At 38.0% G+C, this 12,831-nt stretch overlaps 1 protein-coding gene across 2 annotated transcripts in view; it reads right to left on the bottom strand.

Annotated features, from left to right (window-relative positions):
* Crppa (CDP-L-ribitol pyrophosphorylase A) overlaps positions 1 to 12,831 on the bottom strand; it is a 321,431-nt gene that overhangs the window by 298,903 nt on the left and 9,697 nt on the right. The gene's annotated exons all lie outside the window — the stretch shown is intronic.

The raw sequence follows: 12,831 nt of genomic DNA, 5'->3' as shown, positions 1-12,831 counted from the left end.
CTTCCTAATATCAAAATCTGATTATTAGTGTGTGTTGGAAGGGCCCAGGGCAGGAATCAAGGCCACCACTACCACTATTAAACTCAAGGCAAGCTCAAGAGAGGATTCAAATAGTCTTACACGTATCTAAAGCCATAGTCGTGGAAAAAGACAAGTCCAAGGAGCTCAGTTTGATTGGATGCTGAATACAGCAAACCTTGAATGTAGAAATAAGAGGGAGCATAGGGGATATGGAAGACCTCGGTGTGTAGTGGGAGTTGAAGTACATACAAATGCATTATGCACACAGAATTAATAGTCTTTTCAAAAGGTTAACTGTGGCATGAGGGGGAAAAAGTTTAAGAATAGAGAATACATGTTTTCAATTTCCAGAGATTGAGGGAGAGCCTGAAAAAAGGGGGGACGTGTAAAAAATTCTCTCAGATGTTCATATTATTCTGCACTTTGTAGTAATGTTTACAAGTACCTGTGAGCAGTTTGCTGAAAATATAGGTAGAGATTCCTGCCCTAGTTCAGGCTGTGCCAGACCAACTTTAAGGACCAGGACCCTGACACTGGTCATCTTGTAACCATTAACAATGGTCTAGATGGCATGTATTTAGAAGAGTACAAGAACAACAAAGCATGAGAGTAGACTACCTTGAGGCCAGCTCAGTGCCCTTTCACATTGCTAGTCCCCCATCTGGATGTCAAGAGCTAACAGAATGAATCTTGCCGTCACATGTTATTCTGATGGCCAACTACTAGCCACCCAAAAATACCTGAGAGGCTTCCCTTTAGAAGCCTCAAGAAGCAATCACACTCATTGCCTTCAACCTGACAGTTCCAAGACAGCAACAGGGATCTCATTGGCCCTTTCCTCCCAAAGTACAAGTCCTTACTCTTTGACCTTCCAAGGAAAGAAGAGTTTAGATTCTTGGGGTGCTTTCGATAAAAATGGCCGGAAACGGCTCATAGGGAATCGCATTATTGGGAAGTATGGTTTGTAGGATTAGGTGTGGCCTTGTTAAAGGAAGTATATCACTGGGAGTGGCCCTTGAGATTTCAAATGTTCAAGCCTGTCCCAGTGTCACTCAATCTGTCTGCTCCCAGGTGATCAGAATGCAGAACTCCCAGCTACCTCTCCAGCACCATATCTGCCAGCATGTTACCATGCTTGACCCTCCATGAAGACAATGGACTAAATATCTGAACCTGAAAAAAAAACAAAATCAAATACCTTCTACTATAAAAACTGCTGTGGTCATGGTGTCTCTTTACAGCAATAGAATGCTGTCTAAGATAATTGGATAGTTACGGATACAGAATCAAGTTTTTAACCTATACCTCTACCTTCAAACATTTAATGGAGTATCCAGTAACAAACATACAAACAAAATCAAATCATGATTATACCACTAAAATGGGAATTTTACTTTAAGTTTTATGAAGAAAACTACAATATAGGCATGATGTAGGTTTCTTAGTAGATTACTGATAATAAAAATAAAGGAACCTCATAAAAGGTGAGAATATGGCTGGGGATAAGCAAACAAAATGTAAGAGGGAAGCAATTATAGAAAATAGAGTAATAGTTGTGTGCCCAGAGCTGGTCCTGTGCCAGAGCCTGGAGCTGATCCTGTGCCACAGCTAGCCATACCTAAATACCACCAGGAGAGAGCTGTTCTCCCCAAAATGCTGAAAAACCTGTAAGCACAGATAAGACCACCACTTATGCTCCCAGGAATCCGCCCAGAGCCCTAAAGACACAGGAACCAGGAAGCAGCATGGGACAGGATCCTTCAAGTTTCTGTCAGTGCCTGGAACTGATGATGCCACCGCCCCTAAAACTGATCCTGTGACACAGCTCTCCATACCAAATTCCTCCCAGAGAGAATTGGTCTCCCATACAGGCTTGCAGAAGGGACAAGCCACACAGTCAGAGACAGCAAGACCAGCTAAGAACAGAGATAAGCAGATCGTAAGAGGCAAGAGCAAGAACATAAGCAACAGAATCCAAAGCTACTTGGCATCATCAGAACCTAGTTCTCCCACCACAGTGAACCCTGGTTACACCAACACATCAGAAAAGCAAGATTCTGATGTTGATATAGGACTTTAAGAAGGACATAAATAACTCCCTTAAAGAAATATAGGAGAACACAGGTAAACAGCTAGAAGCTCTGAATGAGGAAACACAAAAATCTCTTAAAGAATTACAGGAAAATACAATCAAAGGGATGAAGGAATTGAATAAACCATCTAGGATCTAAAAAATGGATACAGAAAAAATAAAGAAATCACAAAGAAAGACAGCTCTGGAGATAGAAAACCTAGGAAAGAGATCAGGAGATGTGAGCATCACCAACATATTGGTGCAGAAGATACCATAAAAAATACTGGCACAACAGTCAAAGAGAATGGAAAAATGCAAAATGCAAAAAGCCCCTAACCCAAAATATCCAGGAAATCCAGGACACAATGAGAAGATGAAACCTAAGGATAATAAGTATAGAAGAGAATGAAGATTCCCAACTTAAACGGACAGTAAGTATCATCAACAAAATTATAGAAGAAAACTTCTCCCTAACTTAAAGAAAGAGATACTCATGAATATACAAGAAGCCTACAGAACTCCAAATAGATTGGACCAGAAAAGAAATTCCTCCGATCACAAAATAAGTCACAACACCAAATGCACAAAACAAAGAAGGAATATTAAAAGCCGTAAAGAAAAAAAGGTCATGTAACATATGAAGGCAGCCCTATCAGAATTACAATCAGACTAGTCACTACAGACTATGAAATCTAGAAGATCCTGGGCAGATGTCATACAGATCCTAAAAGAACACAAATGCCAGCCCAGGTTACCTTACCCAGCAAAATTTTCAATTATCATAGATGGAGAAACCAAAATATTCCATGACACAACCAAATTTATACAATATCTTTCCATAAATCTATTATCTTTCAAGAGATAATAGATGGAAAACTCCAACACAAGGAAGGAAACTACACCCTAGAAAAAGCAAGAAAGTAATGTTTCAACAAACCCAAAAGGAGATAGCCACATAAACATAATTTCACTTCTAAAATCAAAGAAATGACAGGAAGCAACAACCACTGGTTTTTAACATCTCTTAACATCAAGGAAATCCATTCCCCAAAGACAAATAGACTGGATACCTAAACAGGAACAGCATTTTGCTGCATACAGAAAACACACTTCACTGTCAAAGACAGACACTACCTCAGAGAACAGGGCTGGAAAACAAATTTTGAAGCAAATGGTCCCAAGAAGTAAGTTGGAGTAGTCATTCTAATATTGAATAAAATCAACTTTCAACCTGAAGGTATCAAAAACGATAAGGAAGAACACTTCATACTCATCGAAGAAAAAATCTACTAAGAACTCTCAATTCTGAACATCTATGCTCCAAATGAAAGGGCACCCACATTCATAAAAGAAACTTTACAAAAGGTCAAAGCACACATTGCACCTCACACAATAATAGTGAGAGACTTCAACACCCCAGTCTCATCAATGGACAGATCATGAAAACAGAAACTAAACAGAGATACAGTGAAACTGACAGAAGTTATGGACCAAATGGATTTAACAGATTTGTATAGAACATTTTATCCTAAAACAAACAATATACCTTCTTCTCGGCACCTCATGGTACCTTCTCCAAAACTAACCGTCACAAAACAGGCCTCAAGAGATACAAGAAGATTGAAATAATCCCATGCATCCTATCAGATCACAGCTGACTAAGGCTGGTCTTCAATAACAATATAAACAATAGAAAGCCCACATACACGTAAAAGCTGAACAACACTCTACTCAATGAGAACTTGGTCAAGGATGAAATAAAGAAAGAAATTAAAGATTTTTTAGACTTTAGTGAAAATGAAGCCACAACATACCCAAACTTATGGGACTCAATGAAAGCAGTGCTAAGAAGAAAACTCATAGCTCTGAGTGCTTCCAAAAAGAAACTGGAGTGATCATACACTATCAGCTTAATAGCACACCTGAAAGCTCTAGAACAAAAAGAAAAGTAAACTACAGGAAATAATCAAACTCAGGGCTGAAGTCAACCGAGTAGAAACAAAAAGAACTATACAAAGAATCAACCAAACCAGGAGCTGGTTCTTTGAAAAAGTCAACAAGATAGATAAACTCTTAGCCAGACTAACCAGAGGGTACAGAGACAGTATCCAAATTAACAAAATCAGAAATGAAAAGAGAGGTATAATAACAGAAACTGAGGAAATTAAAAAAACTTATCAGATCTTACTACAAAAGCCTATACTCAAAAAAAAAAAAGAAAAATGGAAAATCTGGATGAAATGGACAATTCTCTAGACAGATACCAAAAACCAAATTAAATCAGGATCAGATAAACCATCTAAACAGTCCTATAACCCTGAAAGAAATAGAAGCAATCATTAAAAGTCTCCCAACCAAAGAAAGCCCAGGACCAGAAGGGTTTAGTGCAGAATTCTATCAGACCTTCAAAACAAAAACAAAAAAAAAACAAAAACAAAAACAAAAAAACAAAATCTAATACCAATACTCTTCAAACTATTCCACAAAATAGAAAGAGAAGGAACACTACGCAATTCATTCTATGAAGTCACAATTACTCTGATAACTAAACCACACAAAGACCCAACAAAGAAAAAGAACTACAGACCAATTCCCCTTATGAATATTGATGTAAAATACTCAATAAAATTCTTGAAAACCAAATCCAAGAACAAATCAAAATGATCATCCATCATGATCAAGTAGGATTCTTCCTAGGGATGCAGGCATGGTTCAATATACAAAAATCCTTCAACATAATCCAGTATATAGCCAAACTCAAAGAAAAAACAACATGATCATTTCATTAGACGTAAAAGCATTTCACAAAATTCAACATCCCTTCATGTTAAAAGACTTGGAAAGATCAAGAATTTAAGGTCCATAACTAAACATAGTAAAAGCAATATACAGCAAACCAGTAGCCAACATCAAACTAAATGGAAAGAAACTGGAAGCAATCCCACTAAAATGAGGGACTAGACAAGGCTGTCCACTCTCTCTCTATCTGCTCAATATAGTCCTGGAAGTTCTAGCTAGAGCAATTAGACAACAAAAGGAAGTCAAAGGAATACAAATTGGAAAGGAAGAAGTCAAAATATCACTATTTGCAGATTATATAATAGTATACACAAGTGGCCCCCAAAAAATTCCATCAGAGAACTCCTAAACCTGATAAACAACTTCAACAAAGTGGCTGGATATAAAATTAACTCAAACAAATCAGTAACTTTCCTCTACTTAAAGAACAAACATGCTGAGAAAGAAATTAGGGAAATGATACCCTTCACAAAAGTCACAAATACAGAGGAGGAAGCTTGCAGCGAACCATTGGACTGAGTTCAGGGGTCCCCAATGGAGGAGATGGAGAAGGGACTGAAGGAGCTAAAGGGGGTCTGCAGCCCCATGAAAGGAAGCAACAGTGTAAACAGGCAAGACCCCCAGATCTCCTGAGGATTGGACCACGAACTAAAGAGTACACATGGAGGGACCCATGGCTCCCACTGCATATATGGCAGAGGATGGCCTTGTTAGACATCAGTGAGAGGAGAGGCCCTTGGACCTGAAGGGGTTAGATGGGCCATTGTAGAGGAATGCCAGGGTGGGAAGCTGGGAGTGGGTGGGTAGGTGGAGGAGCACCCTCATAGAGGCTGGGGCGGGAGGAGGGACTAGGGGGTTTCTGGAGGGGAGACCTGAAAAGGGGATAACATTTAAAATGTAAATAAAGAAAATATCCAATAAAAGGGGAAAGAAGAAAATAGAGTGATATTTATCAATAGAGTCACTCAAGGATGAGCTGGTTATTGCTGCCAGGTGTAGACTGTTCATTGTTTCAGCTCCAACTGACAAACTATGTTATAATTCTCGCAATTGCTACCATGTTTGCACACACACCACAGATTAAAGTGAGCAATCCCTGACAAGATGCCCCTACTTTACTTCAGACAACAGTCCCAGGAGGTGTGTTCAGATCACCCATGAGCCACAAGTCCAGAATGTTCCCAGTACCACCAAGGACCAGCCTCAACTTGGAGAGGGGGCTCCTGAGGAAGGAATTTTAGGGAGTGGCAAAAGAAATGACTCGAAATCAATCATGGATACAAGCTCTATGCTCTGCTTGAGACAACTTTCTAGAGATCTCTGGACAGCTCAGCTCTTGAAGACCAAAGCCCATTCTTTTATTTCCATATCAATCCAATCACCATCCCTAGGCTCCCTTTGGATGATCCCATGAATCAGAAATTTATTAGACCCCTGGTTCTTAGAAAAGACAGTAAATATATATATTTAGAGGAATTCCAGGGCAGGGAGTGATGTATATATATCACCCAAATGAATTCAGAGATCTGCCTGTCTTTGTAAGCTCAGACAATATGCTAGCTGGGGGAGATATGGCTCTGAGATCACCATTTCTGCCAAATGTGGACCTAAACTAGGGCTGTCGCAGTCTGACCCTAAACTCAGAAATCTGCCTGCCTTTGTAAGCACAAACAATAAGTTTAGCTGAGTGGGATTATGCTTTGCTCTGTGATCATCACTCCCTAAATCCTTTTTATCTCCTCCCTTTATATCTTTCTGACAAGCTGGTTCATAGTGCAGCTGTCTCTGTTCTTTTAGGTCCATGAAGCCCCTTATATAATTCATATTGCAACCCTTTATTTTGTATAGCTAAGAAATCCTGTTTATATATTTTTGAACTCATGTTTTCTGAGCTCTTTCCTACAGCCTTAAGTTCTGTCCTGAAGGACTCAGCATTTATGATTTTTGCTGAGGAACTCTGGACACACCCTTGCCTCCTGGACTCATGCTGTTTCTAATTATCATAGATTCATTAACCTTAACAGAGAGAGCATTCACCAAAGGAGTAATGTGAAATTATGTACAGTATTATACAAAGAAGCCTTACACCCTGCTAGGTGTGCTCTAGGGACAGGAACTAAGTGACGCCATCCATTCTATATTGCAGGACTTGGTATAGTACTCTTTATCTGGGTCTGAAGAATCTATACCTTGATCACAATTACAATACTAGGATAATCACTAGGGATACAAGTCATTCCAGCTTCCAGGTGGAGAGCTATATTGAATACGGTCTGGAAGAATCTGGAATACAAAGTTTCTACGGATTCAGAACACACCTCTGTCAGTACCTCAGTGTGTTCACAATAACCAGACAGCTGTTCTATGCTTCAGGATCCACAGATTTACAACAGTTTCCTGACATATGAATGACTCATTGAATTGATTCCCCATGATTCAATTTAATCTGTGGCCCCCTTCTCCTCTGTGGTCGTGGGCCAGCCCAAAGCATTAACCCTCTAATAGCATCAGAGGCCTTATAGTGACTGGTTTCCATCCTAAATTACAACATCTCAGGAGCATCAGTGATCTCAGGATCAGAAATGTCAATAACAACAACAACAACACCCTATTAGTTAGAAATTCCAAGTATGTAGGGTCTTCTAAGAACTTGTAGCAAAGGCCAGTAAGTCCTCTATTATACATTATACAGAAAATACATTTAGTTCCTAAATCAGGAAGCCCAAAGATATTAGGTAGAATGGTTGTAGAAGAAACCATATTGCTATGCCTTGGAGAATAAGCTGGGATATGGAAGTAGAGACAGGAAATATAATATATTTCTATAAGTTGATTAGGAAAATGGTAATATAGGTAATTATATAATATAAACTTTATATTGTAAATTATAAAAATATAAGTAAGCAAAGATACATCAAACTGTTTACCCCAGGTAAGGAAGGAACACAAGCAGCTTTCCACATTTCTTCTACTGGCACAGTCTTATGGAAACTGTTTAGCAAATACTGCATCCTTTACAATTCATGTCATGACTTCAGTTCTTCAAGTATTCAGTAGCTAAGCCTTGCCAGTTCTCCTAGTATGCAGTACCCTAGCTGTTCCTGTACAAACAAATCCCAACCACCTTTTAGACATCTCTTATTAAACCTATATACTTTTACTCTCTAACTCTTCCCTTGTAAGAAATCCTTGTTGCTATTCATCTTAACACAATGTAGAAATATATGACTATCTCATGCTTAGAAGAATGGATATTTCTATTTTTGTTAAAATGGCAGTGAGTAAGAATTTTTTTTAACATTGCAATTGAAAAGCAAAACTAATAAATGCAAGTCAGAACTTTTTAAAAAATCTTTAAAACTATGACTGAGCTTATGTCAAAATTTCTGGGAAGTGACAGAGAAACAAAAGGAAATAAGACTATAAAAATGTTTTGGGTTAACAAGGATATTTAACTTTAACAGACAACAAAGAGTGATAACTCACATCGTGAGCCTGTACCACTTGCATAGGACAAGGCTCTGACAAAAGGTTATGAAGGACACACCCCACCTTAAAAGGTAGGACACTGAAGTCAAGGAAGACAACAACCAAGATTGTCCTGGCGTTCAACCTATGCAGCAGAGCCAGCTGCTCCTGAAAAGCCCTACAGCTTGGCATATGCAGAGGAGTAGTTTGATTTAATGTTACCCAGCATCTACAAAACCGCAAGCCAAAAATCAATGCAATGCTGTTCAAAGTTGCTAATGTGCTTGGAATTGCTGGCAGAAACAACATAAATCCATGCTTCAAACACACACCCTCTCCCATGTCTGCAGGATTCTCCCTGATAAAGTCCTGCCAAACAAGAGTGGGACTCATTCTTTGCCATCTGTTACAGCTCAAACTATAAGGCAAAGGAGCAAAAGTTAACAGAAAGGAAAAGTTGGAGAGCTACCAAGAAGTACAATTAGCTGCAATGTATAAATGGTTTAAATATTAAAGGACAAAATGTAAAATCAAAAACAGAAAGAAGACAAATCACATTGGAAAAAGGACTAGAAAGAACTCCAGAGAACTGAAAAATATTAAATAGATTCCTAACCAGGAGATTAGACACAGCTAAAAAGTGAATGAAATAGAAAACAGATTACCTAGAAAACACAGAAACATAAAAGAGAAACTAGACATGAAGATGGGATAAAAGGATCTAGAATGCATATATACATATATACATACATATACAGAGAAGAAAAATACATGCAGATAGGAAATGTGGCAGAGAATAACCAGACAATGATTTAGAATTTCCTAGAATACAGATATGAAATCCAGTTTCATAAAGAAACTCATATCAAGGCACATCGTACACACTGAACAAGTATGGGAAAAAGGATATGAGTGTCTTTCAAAAGAATAACAATGTATTTGTCACCATTTTTTAATGATGTGTGTGTGTGTGTGTGTGTGTGTGTGTGTGTGTGTGTGTGTGTGTGTACATGATACAGGCACACCCAGAGGCCAGAGGAGGACATTAAGTCTTCTGAAACTTGGGTTACAGGTGTTTTGAGCCACAAGACAGGAACGCTAGGCTATAAACCTCAGTCCTCTGCAAGTGTCATATAATACATGCTCTTAACCAGTAAACCATCTCTCCATTTCCATGGGAAAACAATTTTAAAAGTCGAATTTTATTTTTGCAAACTTATCAAAACAGGGAAAAAGGCAAAACAGAAAAGAATTTCATAATCTATTTTTAAAGTAATGGAAAAAAAACATTCACTTAATATTTTATACTCAAATTACCATTAGCAGTAAGAGGTAGTCCTGTAATAATCTAGCCACTGGGCTTATAGAAGCCATCTTGCCTACATGTGGAATTTGAAAATATACACAAAGACAAACTGGGTCCTGGTGACACTTCCAAGCTTTTGTATGCAGCCAACCTTATTTTTAGTTGCTTGGAGTATCCCATCTCTAGTGATAGTTTTTAAACAAACTGGAACGTATAGAGTAGCTCTAGTTGAGTGGTCAATAGAATGCTCATGTCGTAGGGCAACATGACTAAGGTTGTTACTCTTCACATTCTGTGGACAGGTTAAAACAATTGGCATTATTTACCACCCCTTGTAGAAATCCATCTACTCGTATCTAAACTGTATTTGCCTCTTCATGATTACAAGTCTAAGTTGACAAGAAGTATCACTAACATATAACTGAGGCTACCAGGACAATATTATAAGCACTCCCAGCCCCCTACGAAAACTTAAGTGCTGGTCACGGATTGCATCAGTGGACAAACCTGTTTTTTAGAGACCCTCCCACATTATACGAATGTAGCCTTTGAGCGCGTCATCATTTTAAAGCTTTCAGATAATTAAAGCAATGCTCAAACATGTAAATATGTTCTGTCTAATGTGGTCTGAGTGACTCCTTCATAGAAATCCCAGCTTTGTCTGTCTTTTAATTCATCTAAGAACTGATTTTTATTGCATAGAAGTTTGTCTTTTCTGGATTTAAATTTGAACCAGTTGTAACATCTAGTTAATCATTAATAAATTGAAGAAAATCTTTAATACACATATGAAACTCATGATTTTACCATTCATGAAAAGCATCCTTTCCTATCCACAAAACCAAGGCAATGTCTCCAAAAGAAACCATATTTCTTATGCCTTTTCCAAAAATTAATGTCATAAAGTTTTGCTTCTAAATGTAATTAGAAAGGCCTAGATTTCATTAAAAATACAAGTTTTTGATTTTAAATATATATGTGATTAAATTTTAAAAATAGTTTGAGTCACAGTTTAAGAAAATGACACTTTATAAGAATTGCCACAAATGTTTGTCAAAAAAAAAAAAAAAAAAAAACCAACCCAGCTCTCACCTCAATAGGAATAGAAGATAGTTTATTCTGGAGCCAAATTTGACTAATCATAGCCTGGGAACACAAATTTAGGTTACTTTAAATTTCATGTTCCAACATGGAAGTAGTTTCATAAAGTTTTTATTAGTAACAAAGCAGAGAAAGTCATAAATCAAGACACTTTTCAAATGTACTAGTCGAAATATCACACAGGAAATAACAGCAAAATGGAGAAAGCTCTTCTATCAGCCATGGCTGCTATCTGATGACAATCTTAGCTTTGGGATTGGTGGAAGTTAGTGTTCTGCTAAATTAATAGATGCCAAAGGCGTCTTATCATGAGTCACAGGATATTACTTCCAGCACAGAGGTGAACAAGGAATGGCGACTCCCAGAGGCTAAAGCTAGCTAGAGATAATATCTGTATAAGTCTTCCAACCTCCAAGTTTCCAAGCCCTCCATTCCACCACAGCTACTCATCAGTCAATCTACTTTTTACAGACAGCTTCTTTTCAAGAATTCTCCTTGACACACTTAACAAAAAGTACCTGCCATACATTTTGATTGGCTTTATTAATTGCATAGAACAATGACACCCTCAGCATATTAATTAGAAAAAGAAAAATAATCTCTCTGTCACTTAAGACATTACCAAGAGGACTCCCAGTACAAAAACAGTATCTGAGTTCTATTAAGCTAAACTAATTCTATATGTTAAGTAGCCATTTCTGCAAAGAAAAACCTACAGCCTAGAGAGAAATGCATTAACCTCAGGAAATAAACAACTTAGAGGTTTCAGGAAGTCTCCGAAACTGACCAGAGACTCCATGTTTCTCCCCAGTACACTGGTTATAGAAATAGTAAGTAGTAGGGCCGAAACTGAAAGGGACAGAACAGTCAAGTTGCTTAGAAGACTCTCAGACAGGTGGAGCTGCCTAGAAAAGGCAACTCAGACAAGATGCTTAGAAAAAACTACCTGGAAAAAAAGACCCGCTGAACTGCCTGGACAAAACAGAGACCAAATAAGCTCCCTAGGGAAAGGCCCTCTCCAACCTGTGGAGCTGCAGTGGTAACTTAGTTAACTTACTGTTAACTTAGCAACCTATAGAGTTATGCAATGTTTCCAGAACTCCAGTACCCATGCTGGAGTAGGCTTTAAGTGATGCAGCTCCTGAAAATCTACATTATTTTTGTAAATAACACCAACTAAAATTCTTGGCTCAACAAGTTGGACTTTGGTGGTATCTTACTTAGGGTTTTATTGCTGTGAACAGACACCATGACCAAGACAACTCTTATAAAGGCAAACGTTGAATTAGGGCTAGCTTACAGTTTCAGAGGTTTAGTCCATTATCATCACTGCAGGAAGCATGGCATGAGCTTAGAAGACCTCAAAGTCTGCCCCCACAGTAACACACTTCCTCCAACAGGGCCATATCTCCTAGTAGTACCATTCTCCATGGATCAAGCACTCAGCCACATGTATCTATGGGGGCCAAACTTATTCAAACCACCACAGGAAGTCATTGACTCCCTATATGGGGTGAACAGACATTTGTTCATGTCTTCCTTGGAATAGTGCTACACAATATTTTTCCTCAGTCTCAAACATAAACTGCAAACTTCAATTTGATATCTGTGCCTATATTTACAGAAGTTTACATGATGGACAGAAAAAAGTAAACATGTTCTACAGATAGCTATGATAGGCATTTACTCAGACTGTGTTTACCCAAGTGACAAAGAATGGCAAACAGTCATGTCCTCTTCAAATGACTAGTCTACATGATGCCAAACTCATGGGTGGCTATTCATTCTAGGAAATAAGCCATTGCTGACAGACTCGAAGTACAAAATCAAGTTCCATGGGCCAGATTTTTGTTAATTGTGCATATCCTGCCCTTCTGCCAGATTTCTATGCAGAAATACAACAGCTTATGAAGTTCACTTATTAAAGTTCTATTTGTGTGTGTATATATGTATATATTTATATGTATATATATTTGTATGTATATATACAAATTTCATTATGAAAAATGTTAAATAAATAAAACATCACACAACAAAATAACCAGACCCGAAATCTACATAA

Source organism: Mus caroli, unplaced genomic scaffold, assembly GCF_978045245.1.
Source record: "Mus caroli unplaced genomic scaffold, Mus_caroli_1 scaffold_14, whole genome shotgun sequence".
Lineage (NCBI taxonomy): Eukaryota > Metazoa > Chordata > Mammalia > Rodentia > Muridae > Mus > Mus caroli.
This window is presented reverse-complemented; position numbering and strand designations above follow the sequence as displayed.